This window comes from Globicephala melas, chromosome 11 (genome assembly GCF_963455315.2).
Source record: "Globicephala melas chromosome 11, mGloMel1.2, whole genome shotgun sequence".
Classification (NCBI taxonomy): domain Eukaryota; kingdom Metazoa; phylum Chordata; class Mammalia; order Artiodactyla; family Delphinidae; genus Globicephala; species Globicephala melas.
In genome coordinates, this window is record NC_083324.2 from 25,129,765 (window position 1) to 25,147,444 (window position 17,680).

The 17,680-nt window shown below is 38.2% G+C and overlaps 1 long non-coding RNA gene across 1 annotated transcript in view; it reads right to left on the reverse strand.

Moving 5' to 3' along the window:
- Nucleotides 1-6,784: 6,784 nt before the first annotated feature.
- LOC132598074 (uncharacterized) overlaps nucleotides 6,785-17,680 on the reverse strand; it is a 106,616-nt gene continuing 95,720 nt past the window's right edge. Inside the window, exons 2-3 of the long non-coding RNA XR_009565724.2 lie at nucleotides 11,180-11,338; nucleotides 6,785-7,023 (exon numbers count right to left, since the gene is read on the reverse strand). This is a non-coding gene — a long non-coding RNA (uncharacterized lncRNA). The remainder of the gene's footprint in view (nucleotides 7,024-11,179; nucleotides 11,339-17,680) is intronic.

Below are 17,680 nucleotides of genomic sequence, written 5' to 3' on the forward strand. Positions count from 1 at the left end.
GGAAACAGCAAAACGATTCATCAAAATGAACACCTGATTTTTTCCAGCTATTTCACTACAGTTTCCAGATAAACGTCTGTAGGCACATGTGTGTGGATGGCTTTCTGCATTCTAAATCCTTGTTTGGAATGGGATCTGTAGGGGTTTTTGACTGCCTTCTTTTGGGAACAACACTCCATTCTTCTTTGGGGCAACCAGCCTTCCACTTATTCTTAGTGTGTGAAGTTTGAGTTGAATATTTCCTCTTGGCTTGAGGAAATGGTCTGTGGCCTGGGCCCAGTCACAGCGCCGTTTCCCTTGGCCTCAGTGAATTGGGAGTCAAGATGGACCCCTGAGAATCCCACCTGGGATTTTGCTGGCATGATTGGAAAAGAAGTGTTGTTTATCTGCTGGCGTTCGAAATTGGTAAAATGCAAGCCTAGAGGTACTAGTAGACATAGTAGCCACCACTGGGGAAAATACTCATTGAAAATAAAGCCGGAATAGAGGAAAACTGAGCTGAAAGATGGAGAGAGAACAAGTCTCAGTGAAAATATTTGAGCAACTTGAACTAGCCAAGCTTGAAGTCAACACATTTCCTGGACCCTTCAGTGAAACAGGCTCTAAACTCCCCAGATTTCAACCATCTTATAACGAATTATAATTTATGACTGTATCCATTTGGGAGATGGGAACTTTATTATCAGTACTCTTGTACTGAAATTCTGAGTCTTTAGTGCACTTTCCTATGTCCATGTCCTTCAGATTAGAATTTAGTAGGAAAATCCTAACCGGGAGATATACCGTCCAGAGCCTCCACCACTTCCCTCCGCCTAATCACACCTCCACATGGAAGAAGACACCATCTGAAATGAAGAGTCCTTGAAATACCGCTTGCGCATCCCAACAAAAGGAAGAATTCTCCTTTGTTGAACATCTCATTTCACATCAACTCTAAGTGTTTTCGTGGCTTAGCAAAAGTTGGCGGTGGCAGAGTCCTCCTGAACAGATTGAGACATCAGAGACTAGGCCCTTGGCCACGCCTGCAACACGTTCTGAAGACATGGCCCATGTCCCCTCTCCCCCTCACACTCAATGTGCCATTAACACTAGGAGTACAGCTCAAGAGGAAGGCAGCCTGTACTTGAAAAATAACCTTGCAATTCGTGGATGGGTTCGAAGGATGAAGAGAAATGCTCTGTAACTCTTCACCCAACTCTGGCCATTAATATAATAAAAAGTAACGTCTCTTGCGTGCTTCTGTACCAAGCATAGTTCTAAGTTCTTTTCTTGCATTATCCCTTGTAACCCTCATCTACTACAGCCCCGTGTGATTGATCATACTCCCCTTTCTACATTTGAAGAAATGGGGCCGAGAAAACTTACAGAACCTGCCCAGGATCACTGAGCAAGATTCAGACCCAAGTAGCAGGACCCAGGCTTTCAATTACACCATATTTTGTGTTAAAGAATAAAAACAGTGGCTGGATCATGGCTTTAGAAATAGTGAAAACCAATGTTAGGATCGGAAGGAAGCTATGATGTAGCGCGATAGAAAAACTGAGATTGAAGGGGATAAGCCAGTTCCCGAAAGTCACATAACAGGTTAAAGAACCGGGCCCTGAAATCTAGCCCTGATACCCCAGTCCTGTTGCAGTGCACACCTGTCCTTTGAGGACGTATACACGCTGCACCAAATATCCAGTTACTCACCAGGCACCTATTGTTAAAATTCTAAAATATGTCCAGACCAGTTAGCAAGTTGTCCTGTCCTGAGGCTATTTCCCTCTCCCCTCAGGATTCCTGGACCTCCCCACAATTCAGAAATTAAAGGGCTAATGTCTGTCTCTGTGGCCGGCTTCCATCCTCATTAGTCAGTTCCCGCCCTCCGTTAAGTAGCTTTAACACGAGCCCTTCGTGAGCACAGAAGCCAGCACACAGACCGTTACCCTCCAGATAACAGGAACTTCTTGGGTGAGTTGCAGGCCACATCTCAGTCGTTTGGGGTAACACTGCTATCTCAAATACGAGATAGATGACAGCTAATCGTGCCAAGCGTGCCCAAGACAGCATGAGGGGTCCAGAAAGGAGAGAGCTCAGCCCCAGCATCTGGGCACTCTGTAGAGGTCTTTTCATGCCCTTCCAGGTGTTTGCTAAGACAAGTCTTGCCCACAGAGGTGAGGAGTTCAGGGCACCTGAACTGTCAGAGGCAAGAGGAGCCTTGCCCCCTCTCTCACTTTCCTTGTTTCTTTTGGGAAAGGCAGAGGCATTCCTCAAGCCACAGCAGCCCCACTGACAACAAATGGGAAATACCGGGAAAGCAGCCCTTGCCAGCTGCGCAGACGGCAGGCCCAGGCTCCTTTTGAAGTCAGCGGGAGGTAAATTGTTCTTTCTCACTCTTCTCAGCAGCAGCAGAGATGGAGAAAGGAATTGTTAGTGGAAGGGAGGCTCTGAGGCACAGAATGCCCAGCTAGAGTCAACTGATGGTGCGCTGCTAACCAGCCTGAAAACCACCTAGGTCCCAGCGGCCTGCGCCCATGAGATGGTGGTTTGCAGAGGACTCACTCAGGCCATTGCAATATCCATGCCCCTGTTACGCCTTCCCAGAAATCTGTTTCCATGGTAGTCACAAGTTCTTTGTATAATGTTTGAAGCAAGAGATATTACAGGGGCTGATAGCAAATATAGAAAAAAACAGAAAGCTCCCCATCTCTTTCCTTTACATCTGGTGATCTCCTTCTCATTCTCTGGATGTTTGCTTACATGTCATTCCCCATTCCAGCCTCTCCCCCAGGACTAAGTCAGCATTCCCCTCACACCTTAGGATTTCCTTGTTGTAGCATTTATTACATTTAAACTTATTTGCTTAATGCCTGCCTTCCCCATTAGACCCGTAAAACCCATGGGGACTGAGATTGCATTATTACTCTTACAGATCCCCAGGACCTAGAAGGATGTTATGTGTAACAGTGAATATTTACTGAATAATGAATGAACACTGCAGGATCTTGACACCGAGTCCTAGCTATTTATGGAGGGTACCTTTTTTTACTGAAGTATAGTGGATTTACAATGTTGTATTAATTTGTGCTGTACAGCAAAGTGGTTCAGTTATACATACATATATATATATATATATATATACACACACACACACATTCTCTTTTTAATATTCTTTTCCATTATGGTTTATCATAGGATACTGAATATAGTTCTCTGTGCTATACAGTAGGACCTTGATGTTTATCCATGCTCTGTATAATACTTATATCTGCTGACCCCAGCCTCCCACTCCATCCCACCCCAGACCCCTCCCCCTTGGCAACTACAAGTCTGTTCTCTATGTCCATGAGTATATTTCTATTTCCTAAAAAGGTTCGTTTGTGTCATATTTTAGATGCCACATATAAGTGATATCATATGGTATTTGTCTTTCTCTTTTTGACTTGCTTCACCTAGTATGATAACCTCAGTTGCATCCATGTTTCTGCAAATGGCATTATTTTGTTCTTTTTTGTGCCTGAGTAATATTCCATTGTATATATGTACCACATCTTCTTTATCCATTCATCTGCTGATGGATATTTAGGTTGTTTCTATGTCTTGACTATTATAAATAGTGAGTGCTGCTATGAACATAGGGGTGCGTGTATCTTTTTGGATTAGAGTTCTGTCTGGACATATGCCCAGGATTGGGATTGCTGGATCATATGGTAACTCTATTTTTAGTTTTCTAAGCAACCTCCATACTGTTTTCCATAATGGCTGTACCAACTTACATTCCCACCAACAGTGTAGGAGGGTTCCCTTTTTGGATGGGGCGTCTTAACCACCATTAGAATACGTGGGAAAGAAAGTTAAAAATAAATAAAATCATCCTTGCATACGTCAAGTTTTTCAGCTTCACCAATTCGCAAAACGCTTTCCAGTTTGTCTTCTCTTCTCTTCCTATTTATTTTTTGGGGGAGGGGGTAAATTATTTTATTGTTTTAATAAACCATGTTCTATTTTAAAGAAAATTTTTAAGAGGAGCACTTGTAAATGCAGATGCATGTAATTAATATAGTATTTTAGAAGTATTCATTATTGTTCATTAATCTTTGGGGTAATAAAATCAAAATAAGCGAGTGAACCAAAACTCTATCAAAAAAGAACAGATTGACCCTTATAAAGGACATTTGATGGGGTCTCAAAGGATTCAGAAATCTGTCTTGTTACTATCATATGTTTGGTTAATGATTGAAGTCCTTAACAGAGTGCTTGCGTTAGTATAGCATAAGGAGCATTGGTTTTTCGAGAGCCATTTTTAAAGATTACTTAATCCTGGATAGGTCTATTTTGGGCATCTCATATCAAATCCAAAGCGAACTTTAAAATAAAATTGATTTCATTACTTCAGGTAAATTATACATCTCTTGACTTAACATGTAATCTAGTAAAAAATTCTCCCAAGACTATTCTTTTCTTCCCTCTATTTTTTGAAGTCCATTCTCTCCTACCCCATAATTTAAGGAAACCTCCATTTCATGTATTGTAATTGGAGCATAAGTGAATTTTCCTCAAACTGGGGCATCCACAGACCAGTGGGGGATGCCTTCCCTTCTCTTGGGGTTCTGTGAATTCCCTGTGAGATGTGTAAAGAGATGAAAGCATACACTGAATCGTGCAGATGATCATTTTTAAATGAAATATGGCCATGTGACGTCAATATCTGAAGGTTTTCAAGTATATTGCAAGTTCTCTCATACTCGCCCCTTCCAAAAGAGGATTCTAATGTTCCTTCCCTTGGATGCAGACAAGACTTAGTGACTTGCTTGTAATGAGAAGAATGAGGTAAGGTGATCTTGCATGACTCCCAAGGCTAGGCTGGAAAAGGCAATATGGCTTCCACCTGGCTCTCTGTCTCGGGGCATGTACCTGGGAAGAAAGTGAGACACCATTTAAGAAATGTTTCTTTCCTAAAGCTGTCACGCCACAGACCCAATGAAGAGATTTCATAGATGCTGGTAGAGGAACCCCAGCTGTTCAAGTCTTCCCAGCCCAGCTACTGGGCATGCGAGTGATAAAGACTTCCAGCCTCAGCCACCATCTGACTACAGCCTCATGAAAGACCGCCCCCTCCACAAGCCAGAACTACCCAGCTGAACCCCTGATGGGTTCCTGACCCAAAGAAACCATGAGAGAGAAGTGATGATGCTGTTCTGAGCCACTGAGTTTTGTGGTGTTTGTTAAAAAGCAAAAGATACCTACTCCGGTGTCCTTCTTTGCAGTTGGTTTATGATACGTTGGAACCATGTATTTATTAGAGAATAGAGGAAAAGAGAGGCAGACTTAATATATGCATGTCAAGTGAGGGGTAAAGTAGTTCAAATAGAGGAAAGTGACAGGAAAATGGCTCATCAGCCCCAACTTGATGTTTGAGGAGGGCTGAACTCAAAGGAATCTTTGTTCGGTCAATTCCATACTTGTGTCACAAGCAGTTACTGGGCTCCAGCAAAGCAGCATCAGCAATTCCATTTAACAAATGCAATCAGTTTTAATTGTATTGGCTTGGCTTGGCTTTTATTTTGTCCTCTGATTCCACTTAACTTTACTTGTGCTTGTATCTAGGTTTATATGTAAGCATTTACGTAGCATTATAATAAAATCACTGGATACACCAGCAAACCACAGTTTTTCTTTCAAAGGAATCGTAACTTTGAGAATCAATGAGGGAAGATCATCAGGAAGGCATATGTGTCTATGACACGCTGTCATCTCATTCACTGTTGCCAAAGAAGTAATACCTCCCACTATGTACCCTAGAACATTCTTCATAATTGTCCATACATATAATGGTTCAGCTGTAAGGTTAGTGTATCTGTCTGTAAGTCTCCCAGTTTAAGTCTTATGTTTGAAACTCATGTTACTGACAGTGATGTCTTCAGTCCTTGTATTCCTAGTACACATGGCCTGACTTTTTTCATCAGCAATCACTTTCTCTTCCTGTTTATCAGTTTCAGCTAGAAAGTGGCCACCTGTCTTTGTAGTGCCTTTGACTTCCCCAACATAAATTTTTGAGTAGGGAACTTAAATGACATTTTAATTCAGACCACTGTCAATGTACCTTTCAAATCCATTCATTCATTCTCGTATTACCCTTAAATTAAAATATAGAAACAATTGATAAGTTAGGTTAATATATTTACATGGGTATTTTTGTCTTATACGGGGATGATTGACAGACATAACATAGCTTTCTGTTATAAGCTGTGACACATATCTGAAGTATTTTCATATTTTAAAGCAGTAGATTATTAATTATTATAGTAACAGTATCAGTCATCTCTTACAGTCTGGAAGTATTTGCACAGTACAGTGTTAAACATTTCATCTATATTCTTTCATTTAATCCACACAATTTACCTAATGACTTATGTAAAATTGCCAGTTACAATGGCTTGGAGGGATGGTCATTTGTCCAAAGTTAACGTAAATGGAAACAGAGGAGCTAAGATTTGAACCCAGATAAATGTTCCCTTAGCACCTCAGTTTTGTGACTTTTCTAAATTCTTTTGACTGTTTGTACTTTGTTTACCATAGTTCAGTAAAGCTAAGTTGTCATCAGTTGTGAGATGTTCCATTATTTATGAGCCAGTATGACAAAGACTGACAGTTAAACTATGACACAGGACTTTAGCACTAGATTTTTTATTTTATAATGCTTTGAAAGTGCTCTATTTAATAAACAGACCTAGTTAGACATATGTGTTTTTTAAATTTATTTTTATTTATTTATTATTTTTGGCTGCATTGGGTCTTCGTTGCCACGTGGGCTTTCTCTAGTTGTGGCGAACAGGGGCTACTCTTCGTTGCGGTGCGTGGGCTTCTCATTGCGGTGGCTCCTCTTGTTGCGGAGCGTGGGCTCTAGGCGCGCGGGCTTCAGTAGTTGTGGCACACAGGCTCAGTAGTTGCGGTGCACAGGCTTAGTTGCTCCACAGCATGTGGGATCTTCCCGGACCAGGGCTCAAACACTTGTCCCCTGCATTGGCCACCAGGGAAGCCCTAGACATATGTTTTTATCAAACATTACTGTTGTGCATGTATAACACAGAAAGCATAAACAAAACAAATGGGAGGAGGTATTTTCTGGAACTTCCCATTAAGAGTCTGGTTCTTCTGAATCATTTTGCAGATGAGGGTCGTTAGGGACATTCTACAATGTCATCCTCCATGTCAAGGAGAATATTGATGATGTAGCATTTCTGAAAAGAATGTTCCATTATTGGGTCTGGAATTTTCTTCCAAGCTGCTGTCATCCTTTCCAGAAGTTTTGATATATATTTGCAGGCAAAGTTAATGCCTCTCATTTAAGTATTTAAAAATGCACATCATAGAGTCAATGGAATATGATATTATTATGTTTCCTGCAAACTATGTTAAAAACTCAACTATCCACAAATTTAGTATTTTACAGTGTTTTAGTTATACTAGGCATCTAGGTTTAATATCAGACTTTAGCCTGATGTATATTACCATACATTTATGTTGCTTTACTTACATTATGTCCATTGTTTTGAATGCTTAGAGATATGTCAGATACCAGTTTAAATTCTTTGCATGTGTTCACTCATTAAACCCAAGGAAGTGGTATATTGTCCTTTGTATCAATAAAGAAACTAAGATTTAGAGAATTTAAATAATTTATTCAAAGTCACATTGCTTCTTAAATGACAAAGCCAGAGTTTGACTTTAATCTCTGCGACACCAAATTGCATTCTGCTAACTGCTTTGCGATATTACCGTTCACATAAACACAGTTGCAGTATGAGAATCGGTAACTAATATTAATGATCCTTCTTATGTGCTATGTAAATGATTTCTACTTCCCTTAGCCTTCCCTTTGCTTGCACATGAGTATATAAAGTACCCTACATGTGGATTTTTATTGACTCCTCTCCCTGAGGCCAAATATTAACAGTAACCCTTCAGGGACTGATCTGGTGGTAATGGGCCAACATTTCTTATAGCCTGGCAATGCATCACTCCATGGCCATTTTGCTTTAAAGGTTTCTGAGGGAAGTAGCTATAAAATGACCATAGTACTGGCCATGTCACAGAACTCTTTACATAGATATAGGTCCATGCATTCCTGTTTACCACTGATCAGAAAATTTAATCTTGGCAATCATTCTCTAGAAAATTAATGTTGCTTACATTACATGTTTATGACCCACCGTATGAAAAGGAAGGAATATGTGCAATTGCTTTATGATGTGCCTGAAGCAAAATACTTTATTATTAGGTGCTGCCCAGTGGAGCCATGCTTAGGTCTTTATCTTGCTTTTAAAAAGAAGGAAAATAGTCACAGAGGAACTCTGACCTCATTTTATAATTGGGGGTCAGTGACACCAATAGTTAGCCACACAAGTAATGAACCCAGGAATGACTTAGAAAATAAAGTGAAGCAGCTTTTGTAATGTTAGGTCATGGATTTGGAAACTTTTATTTGAACATTCTTCCCATGATACTGCATCTTTTTTTATTTTGCGGTACGCGGGCCTCTCACTGTCGTGGCCTCTCCCGTTGCGGAGCACAGGCTCCGTACGCGCAGGCTCAGCGGCCATGGCTCACGGGCCTAGCCGCTCCGCGGCATGTGGGATCTTCCCAGACCGGGGCACGAACCCGTGTCCCCTGCATCGGCAGGCGGACTCTCTACCACTGCGCCACCAGGGAAGCCCGATACTCCATCTTTAACAACTCTGTCCAGGTGTGTGGAAACAAGAAGAGGATTTTCGTGTTTGTGAGCCATGCTTTCCTGAGAAAATGTCAGCTTTATATGAAAAGGCTTGTGAGACACTGTGAACCAATTCTGACCCAAATGAGATGCACTGTAAAAGAAGATACCTGTGCTTTCTCCCATTTTCTCAAGTCTTGGCATCTGGCACCACCACCTCCCCAACTACCTGAAGTCGGAATCATTATTGACTTGCCTCTCTTATTTGGTCCCTATATCCAATAAATTTCTGAGTCCTCTTAGTCTCCCTCCACAGTAACTCCCTACCTAATCTGCCTACTTCTCTCTATCCTGCCATTACTTCCAGTTACCACCATGGCCCACCTGGATAACTGCATCAATCTTTGTAATCTAACTGAGGCTTTCTGCCTCTGATCCTGCTGTTTCTGAAGCCAGAAACCTCATCATGTGACTTCTCAAACTCTTTGATGACTTCCTGTGGCTCTTGAGATAAGGCCCCAAGTCCACTGTTTAGCTCACAAGGCCCTTCATGATGAGGCCCCTGTTGACTTCCCAAGCCCCGTCTCTCTCCTTCCCATGGAGGGCCTTGAAAAGGCCTAAAATATCCTGTACTTTCAAGTCCACAGTTAGATTTTATACCTTCTTAAGATGACTCCCTCCATGCCCAGGCTTGTGTCATACCTCCTGCTCTGTGTCTTTTTACTTCTTTATGATGATCCCATCACTTAGTTAACTCTTATTATAACTACTCACTTGTTTACCTTCTCTACCAACCATGAGTTCCTTGCAAGCAGAAACTGTCTCTTGTTCACAGTTGTAAGTCATACCGTATGGAGCGCTTGTGGTACAGAGGATGATTTGAAGCAGTACACAGATGCTCTCTTTTAAACTTTTAAAAACTATCCTACATTTTTTATGTTTATATTCTCTTTATAACAAGTAGCTTGTTTTCTTTATCATGAACCTCAGATGCACAGGATTAAATTAACTATAAAAAAATTTTTTAATGAACTATAATCTTTATTCTATGGCACAGTCATCATTGGTCCTTTCATGACCCATTTATATTTATTTTGCTAATTATTTTATACCTTAAGAAGCATCCCTAAATTCAATGTGCAAAACAGAAGCTAAGATCGTCAAAATAGGCAACTTCTAGCCATGTGGTACATGGGTTCTGTTCTTCTGCATCATTGTACCTGACCCAACATACTGTGATCACCATTCTCTCACTTTCTTCACTTGGCTCTCTATTTCTAAACTTTATTTTTTTTTAATATTATGAAAGGTATTTAATAATTCAATTTTTAAATATATTCTACTTTCCTTTTTAATTAAATACATGCAATTGCATATCAAAACAGAGTAGAAGAGTGTATTTCCTTTTCTTATTGAGATATAATTGACGTATAACACTATATTAGTTTCAGGTGTACAACATAATGACTTAATACTTGTATTATTGCAAAAATAATCACCACAATAAGTTTAGTTAACATCCATCAGTATACATAGTTGCAAATATTTTTCTTGTGATAAGAATTTTTAAAATCTACTCTCTAGCAACTTTCAAATTTGTAATGCAGCATTATTAACTATAACTACCATACTTTCCATTCCAAACCTTATATTCTTATGTTAGTTGTTTTTAACTTTATAAAAAGCATATCACACTTAAGCGATATTTGGGGCTTTCTCCACTTAATATAATGTTGCTGAGGGTCCTCTGTATTATTATGTGCTACTGTAGTTCACTCGGTTTGACTGCTGTAATCCACTGATAACTATATCGCAGTTTAAGCATCCACTCACCCATTGGTGGGCAGCTGGGTTGTCACCAGGTTTTTGCCCTTGTGCACAGTGGTGCTCTGAACATTTGAGTACATGCCTCTTGTTGCACATGGGTAAACGTTTCACTGTAGAACTGCTGTTAAAGAGAAGGTGAATTCCTATCTTCTAGAGACAATACCAAACTAGGTTTAATGAGACGGCACCAACTTACCCTCCTACCCATAATGTACATGAAAACCTGTGGATCCATATCCTCTCCATTACTCGGTATCGTCAGCCTTCTTCATTTTGGCCACTCAGCTCCCAGGAAAATGGATCTCACGTGATCTTGATTTGTATTTTCCTGATCACTAATAATACTGAACATTTCATTATGCATCTGTTGTACATATGTGTTTCCTCCCCTGTGAGATGTTTGCTCCTATTTTCTGCCCATTTTTCTCTTGGATTCTTTGTGTTATTCCTACTGGTTTGTAGACATTTTTACATATTTTGATAGCAGTTCTTTGAAGACTACATGTACTTATTGTAGAATATCATACTGAAGTTGGTAACTCATCTTTGTAATATCTTTAAGGTATCCTAACAAAAACAAAGTTCTTAAGATAACATGTATGACATTCAGTAATACCAAGGTAGATTTCTAGATAACATGGCAAGGAGTGAAATTACCTGATTTCTTGACTGATGAAGTGGGTTGTGATGGAGTAGAGGTTTTGCCCTGTGTTTGAGCTGTTTTTGAACTAGAACCTGTTGCTTTCCACACATCCATAAGGTGCTAGGCGCATCTTGAGCACTCGGCCAGAGCTTGCTGGAATGAACTAAAATACCCTGTGGAAAAAGGCACACTAATAAGAACATTTACCCTCCAAGTTGTTTAAACAGATGGCATGTTTTTGAAAGAAGAAAAATTGTAAGAGAAACTAAAGAACAGGACTGATTTCCAGTTGATTTTCATGGTGTTTTTGGCAGACTATTGCATGTGGTTAGGTTGGGCAATTTTCCCCTTTTCTAAGACAGTATTTTGGGGACACGCTGATATAGGTGTTTTGTACTGACTCATCTAAAAGAGACTTCTGCATATATTGTGAAAATTCTCTTTGGAGTTAAAGAAAGGGAAAGAATAAGAAGTAAATACTGCTCCTCTTACGAGTCATCCATGACCTCAAATCCCCCCAAGTGGACCCACCTCTCTCTCCTTCTTCTTCACTCCTCAGTTCTCACTCAGGCACAAAGCAGGACATACCAACACAGACATTCTGATTTGAAATCATAATGTAAAAATTTTTACATTATTTTTATTCTTACATGATTTTTGATATGTATGTAATTTTTTTTTACCTAAAATATGGGGCCAACCAAACTCCCTGAGACTCTTCCTGTGACTACCCTCTACTCAATGTTCCTATCTCCCTTGAAGGCCAAGGCAGAGGCAGGAATACATTGGGCCTGAGGGATGGGGTGAGGATATCTTTTATATTTATATAGTATTGTTTCTCAGTATGAAAGTTAAGTAGTATATTTTTAATTTTATAGCATATTGTATTTTACAATACAGAAGACTGTATCTCACATATATATAGTATAAGAAGTACTATTACTCATACCCTAAGTACCCATCGCCCAGCTTAAGTAACTGACCTTTACCAGTCTACTGCAACTCCCCATATCAGTCCCTCTCTCCTCACTTATTTATTCAAAAGCGTTCGTTTGAATGATTATTATGTATCATGCACTGTTCTAGGTAATACAAAACAGTAAAATAAAAAACAGACAAAAAGCTCTGACTCCTGGAGCTTACATTTTATAAAAGGAAGCTACCATTTTTAATTTTGGGTTTATCATTCCCTTTTCCATATAAATATATATATCTCCAAACGATATATTAGTTTACTATTATACTGTCTAGTGTTCTTCTGTGCCTCGCTTTTTTCACTTAATGTATTTGTGCGTGAAATGCTAGTTCATCCATTTTCAATATTTCTGGACTTCTGTTATGTAAATACTTCACAGCATATCCCTCTTCCTGTTTATGGATATTAGGATTATCTTCAGATTTTTGCTATTACGAACAATGCTGCTATGAAATGGTGTCATATGACACATATATTATACACATTATATTTTTGAGAGTCATTTCTGTTGTGCATAGCAATAACTCATTGTTCATTGTTGCATAGTTTGTATGGGTATGTATATACCCAATTTATTTGTATTATTTCAACATTTGAGTTATTTCAAGGGTTTGTTTAATGCCATGTTTAGGTACATGTCTTTTGAAGCATGTGTTGTGTTGGGTATTGCTGGGTCTTAAGATATATGTAAGTCCAATTATAGTAGATACAGTCAAATAATTATCCAAAGAGATAATACAGTTTGCTCTCCCACAGCCATTCTGCTGGCTGTGTATCAAATGGTGCTTTTCATTTCCATTTACTTGCTGATTAATGAAGGTGAGCACTCTGTAAAAATTCATTTGTTGTTTAATATCATATTTTATAAAGTACCAGTTCAACACTTTCACCCACTTTATTCTGTTGAATTGTCTGGCCTTTTTTTATTGATTTGAAAAAATATATACAGGAGTATTCCCAAACACATAGAGGATAGAACAAACGGCAAATAGAAGAGGTAATAATAGGCACATTTGTCTTATTATCAATCTGAGGTAAAATTCAATATTTCACTTAAATATGACATTAGTATAGGTTTCAAAAATTGATTTATCAGAATAAGGAAGTTCCCTTTCATTATAAAATATAGTTTGCTATATTTTATCATGAAAGCAAGTAGAATTTCTTAAGTGCCTTTTCTGCACCTATTGAGATAACTGTGTGCATTTTTTCCTTCATGTTATTGACATGTTGATTTGTATTGATTGATTTTTGAATGTTAACCCAACCATGCATTCCTGGAGTAAATTCGTTTTTTTGTAGTATAGTATCCTTTTTGAATATTGCTGGATTCAGAATTCTAATACTTTGCTTAGAATTTTAAAAACCTATTTTCATGGGAAAGGTTGGCCTATAGGTTTACTTTCTTGGAATAGCCTTGTCAGCTTTTGGTATTAAGGTTATGCTAGCCTCAAAATCACATTGGAAAATAATACCTCTTCATTCTTCTGACCTCTCTCTCCCTTTCCTAATTCTCTCTTCACCTGTATCTAACTTCTATTAAGCCCATTGGTTGGGTACTTAACTTCATTTATTACATTTTTTTAATTATCAACTTTCCACTTGATCCCATTTTATAATATCTAGTTTTCCACCAGAATTCTCTATGTTGTTAATTAATGTTTTAACCTATTTACCCTGATTATTTTAATATCCATGTCTGATAACAAATATATCCGGATACCTGTGGCTCTGTTTTTAATATTTATTCCTTTCTCTTGGTTATTAGTCAAGTCTCATCTTTTTGGGTGTTTTGCTATTTTTGTTTGAGTGCTGAACATTGACTTTGAAAAACTGTAGAAATAATTTAAGACTCTGAACTGTTCATTTCATAACAGCAAATTCCATTAAGGAGAAACATAGTTCAGATTTCAGGCCTACTTCCTTGGGATTTCACTCTCTCTCCAGTTGTAGAATTGCAAGTTCTTCCTGTATTGATATTGTCCTGTCAATGTTTTCAAAGATATTTTTAAAATATATTTTGTTGAGCTTGTCTAGTTATTCTCAGAGGGAGAATTTGTCTAAAATTAGTATGCTATTGCCAGAAGGGGCACCAATTATGTTATTGGATTTTAATTTGTGTTTTCCATAGTTCAAAACAGTTAAGCCTTTTAAAATAAGCTTATCAGCCACTAGTGTTTTCACTTATGTACGTTTCTATTTACTTATTCATTTTTCTATTGAGCCATAGAAATTATATTATCATATGGGTTTTTATTCTCATTATGTGTATTTTAAATTCTTTCTCTCTAGTTACAGGGTTTTTAAATTCTTTAATTATTTGTTTTGATGAACGTAAGTATTTTTTAATGTAGTTATATTCATCAGTCTTTTCTCTATTGAGGCTTTTATCTTTTTTAAAAAATTATTTTATTTATTTAGTTTATACAGCACGTTCTTATTAGTTATCTATTTTGTACATATTAGTGTATATATGTCCATCCCAATCTCCCAATTCATCCTACCACCACCACCACCCCCACTGCCCTCCGCTTGGTGTCCATACGTTTGTTCTCTACAACTGTGTCTTTATTTCTGCCTTGCATACCGGTTTTTCTAGATTCCACATATATGCGTTAACATGTGATATTTGTTTTTCTCTTTCTGACATACTTCACTCTGTGTGACAGTTTCTAGGTTCATCCACATCTCTACAAATTACCCAATTTCATTCCCTTTTATGGCTGAGTAATATTCCATTGTATGTATGTACCACATCTTCTTTATCCATTTGTCTGTCACTGGGCATTTAGGTTACTTCCATGCCCGGCTATTGTGAATAGTGCTGCAATGAACATTGGGGTGCATATGTCTTTTCAAATTATGGGTTTCTCTGGGTATATGCCCAGTAGTGGTATTGCTGCGTCATATGGTAATTCTATTTTTACCTTTCTAAGGAACCTCCATACTGTTTTCCATAGTGGCTGTATCAGTTTACATTCCCATCAACAGTGCAAGAGGGTTCCCTTTTCTCCACACCCTCTCTAGCATTTGTTGTTTGTAGATTTTCTGATGATGGCCATTCTAACTGGTGTGAGGTGATACCTCATTGTAGTTTTGATTTGCATTTCTCTAATAATTAGTGATGTTAAGCAGCTTTTCATGTGCCTCTTGGCCATCTGTATGTCTTCTTTGGAGAAATGTCTGTTTAGGTCTTCTGCCCATTTTTTGATTGGGTTGTTTGTTTTCTTAATATTGAGCTGCATGAGCTGTTTATATATTTTGGAGATTAATCCTTTGTCCGTTGATTCATTTGCAAATATCTTCTCCCATTCTGAGAGTTGTCTTTTTGTATTGTTTATAGTTTCCTTTGCTGTGCAAAAGCGTTTAAGTTTCATTAGGTCCCATTTGTTTATTTTTGTTTCCATTTCTCTAGGAGGTGGTTCAAGAAGGATCTTGCTGTGATTTATGTCATAGAGTGTTCTGCCTATGTTTTCCTTTAAGAGTTTTATAGTGTCCGGTCTTATATTTAGGTCTTTAATCCATTTTGGGTTTATTTTTGTGTCTGGTGTTTTTGAGTGTTCTAATTTCATTCTTTGACATGTAGCTGTCCAGTTTTCCCAGCACCACTTACTAGAGAGACTGTCTTTTCTCCTTTGTATATCCTTGCCTCCTTTTTCATAGATTAGTTGACCATAGGTGTGTGGGTTTATCTCTGGGCTTTCTGTCCTGTTCCATTGATCTATATTTCTGTTTTTGTGCCAGTACCATATTGACTTGATTACTATAGCTTTGTAGTATAGTCTGAAGTCAGGGAGTCTGATTCCTCCAGCACTGTTTTTTTCCCTCAAGACTGCTTTGGATATTCAGGGTCTTTTGTGTCTCCATATAAATTTTACAATTTTTTGTTCTAGTTCTGTAAAAATTGCCATTCATAATTTGATAGGGTTTGAATTGAATCTGTAGATTGCTTTGGGTAGAAGAGTCATTTTCACAATATTGATTCTTCCAATCTAAGAACATGGTATATCTCTCTACCTGTTTGTGTCATCTTTGATTTCTTTCATCAGTGTCTTACAGTTTTCTGAGTACAGGTCTTTTACCTCCTTAGGTAGGTTTATTCCTAGGTATTTTATTCTTTTTGTTGTGATGGTAAATGGGATTGGTTTCTTAATTTCTTTTTCTGATCTTTTGTTGTAAGTATATAGGAATGCCAGAGATTTCTCTGCATTAATTTTGTATCCTGCAACTTTACCAAATTCATTGATTAGCTCTAGCAGTTTTGTGGTGACATCTTTAGGATTTTCTATGTATAGTGTCATGTCATCTGAAAGCAGTGACAGTTTTATTTTTTCTTTTCCAATTTGAATTCTTTTTATTTTTTTTTCTTCTCTGATTGTCATGGATAGGACTTCCAAAACTATGTTGAATAACATGCAGCTCAATAACAAAAAGACAAACAACCCAATCCAAAAATGGGCAGAAGACCTAAATAGACATTTCTCCAAAGAAGATATACAGAGTGCCAACAAACACATGAAAGAATGCTCAACATCATTAATCATTAGAGAGATGCAAATCAAAACTACAATGAGATATCATCTCACACCAGTCAAAATGGCCATCATCAAAAAATCTAGAAACAATAAATGCTGGAGAGGGTGTGGAGAAAAGGGAACACTCTGACACTGCTGGTGGGAATGTGAATTGGTACAGCCACTGTGGAGAACAGTATGGAGGTTCCTTAAAAAACTACAAATAGAACTACCATATGACCCAGCAATCCCACTACTGGGCATAGACCCTGAGAAAACCATAATTCAAAAAGAGTCATGTACCAAAATGTTCATTGCAGCTCTATTTACAATAGCCAGGAGATGGAAACAACATAAGTGTCCATGATCGGATGAATGGATAAAGAAGATGTGGCACATATATACAATGGAATATTACTCAGCCATAAAAATAAATGAAATTGAGTTATTTGTAGTGAGGTGGATGGACCTAGAGTCTGTCATACAGAGTGAAGCAAGTCAGAAAGAGAGAGACAAATACCGTATGCTAACACGTATATATGAAATATAAGAAAAAAATAAAATGTCATGAAGAACCTAGGGATAAGACGGGAATAAAGACACAGACCTACTAGAGAATGGACTTGAGGATATGGGGAGGGGGAAAGGTAAGCTGTGACAAAGTGAGAGAGTGGCATGGACATATATACACTACCAAACATAAAATAGATAGCTAGTGGGAAGCAGCCGCATAGCACAGGGAGATCAACTCCGTGCTTTGTGACCACCTGGATGGGTGGGATAGGGAGGGTGGGAGGAATGGAGATGCAAGAGGGAGGAGATATGAGAACATATGTGTATGTATAACTGATTCACCTTGTTATAAAGCAGAAACTAACACACCATTGTAAAGCAATTATACTCCAATAAAGATGTAAAAAAAAAAAAAAGGGGGCAAGAGTGGACATTCTTGTTTTGTTCCTGATCTTAGAGGAAATGCTTTCAGTTTTTCACCATTGAGGATGTTTGCTGTGGGTTTGTCATAT